This window comes from Myotis brandtii, unplaced genomic scaffold (genome assembly GCF_000412655.1).
Source record: "Myotis brandtii unplaced genomic scaffold, ASM41265v1 C42297519, whole genome shotgun sequence".
Classification (NCBI taxonomy): Eukaryota; Metazoa; Chordata; class Mammalia; order Chiroptera; family Vespertilionidae; genus Myotis; species Myotis brandtii.
The window spans coordinates 1-1,277 of NW_005321809.1; the positions used below are offsets into that span (position 1 = coordinate 1).

General features: G+C 37.2%; 1 long non-coding RNA gene across 1 annotated transcript; it reads right to left on the reverse strand.

The window, feature by feature from the left end:
• Positions 1-16: 16 nt before the first annotated feature.
• LOC102260828 lies at positions 17-1,231 on the reverse strand. Its single transcript, XR_312966.2, has 3 exons — positions 1,005-1,231; positions 809-906; positions 17-706 (listed from the first exon to the last, which is right to left on the reverse strand). It is a non-coding gene; the product is annotated as an uncharacterized LOC102260828 (long non-coding RNA).
• Positions 1,232-1,277: the final 46 nt, after the last annotated feature.

Here is a 1,277-nt window from a genome sequence, read left to right on the forward strand (position 1 = left end):
AAACATCCTTAAGAAAGTCATCAGTAAAACAGCAAAAAAGGGGGCTCAGGTTGAGAAAATTAGTCTTAAGAGTCCACAATCCTTTCCTTCCCAAAGGATTTATAGCTCTGATGCTTCAGGTTGCCAAAAGTCACCTACCCACATAAAGACAGCCCTAGATTTTATGAAAATATTAGAGTTTTCAAGGAGCTATAAGACTATCACCATCAGATTTCTTGATGGGGGTAAGTATATGCTTCTCTTTTATTTCATGAGCTGGCAGCTTTGACTTCTGAATCATTTCTGAGAGTTGGTTGTTGATATTCCAGTTCTCTTGACAGTTCAAGCTAAATGGCATTTAAACTACGTGAAGTTGAAGACGCCATTTAAATTCCAGTTCATTGTTTCTCTCTTAAAGCTATTTGGAATACACAGTATCCAAGCTTATTTCAGCTACTGAAACTAAATTCAAGCTCATTTCAGTCCCACTGTGAACATCATCACCTCTGAGAGAGACAAGCTTTTTCAACATTCAATTTTCTACAGATTTGAGTTCATATATATTTGCATGACTGCAAGTATAGGGTGGATACACTCATTAAATAGTAACATCTCTCTGATTTTGTTGAAGTGTTTTAGCAATAGCGGCCACTAAACTGTCGTCTCTGTTTTTACTACCTGTTTACTTTGAAGACATTTCAGTATAATAGCCTTTTCTGTACTGAATCTGAAAATGAAAAGGAGAAAAAGAGTATTAAAATTTGGACACATTTAGCACATTGAACTTATTAAAGGAACAAGCACCCCAGCATGCATGCTTTTGACTTACTTTGTTATTATTCTTTGAATCTCTCTTTTCTCTTCTTCATTTAATCTCTGAAGGATGGATTCCAGGAGAGAAAAATGAAAGTTAATGTATTGAGCCACCTGAAAATAAAACACACAAAAAGGAAAGCAGAATATGTATGTGAGAGGTGCCCAGTCAGGAGGAGGCAAAGACAGACTCAGGGTGGTGGTACTCATACATCACTGCTAATTTCTTCTGTATCTTTATCCATGAGGAAAATGCGGGCGTTCTTTTTGGAGGGTCCCTGCAGGAGCCTGTGCAGTAGTGGAATGTCTGTCTTCTTTAGCCGTCTCCTTTCTGCAAATGAAAACAATAACCAACTGTAGTCAAGAGTCCATACTAGGGGAAAAGAAGGTAATTTGGCTATTCATTTTCTTTCTTTAGCTCGCTTTGAAAGAAGACCTAAAAAAAATCCATGTATAATAGGAGGCACTCACTCAAAAGAGTTACA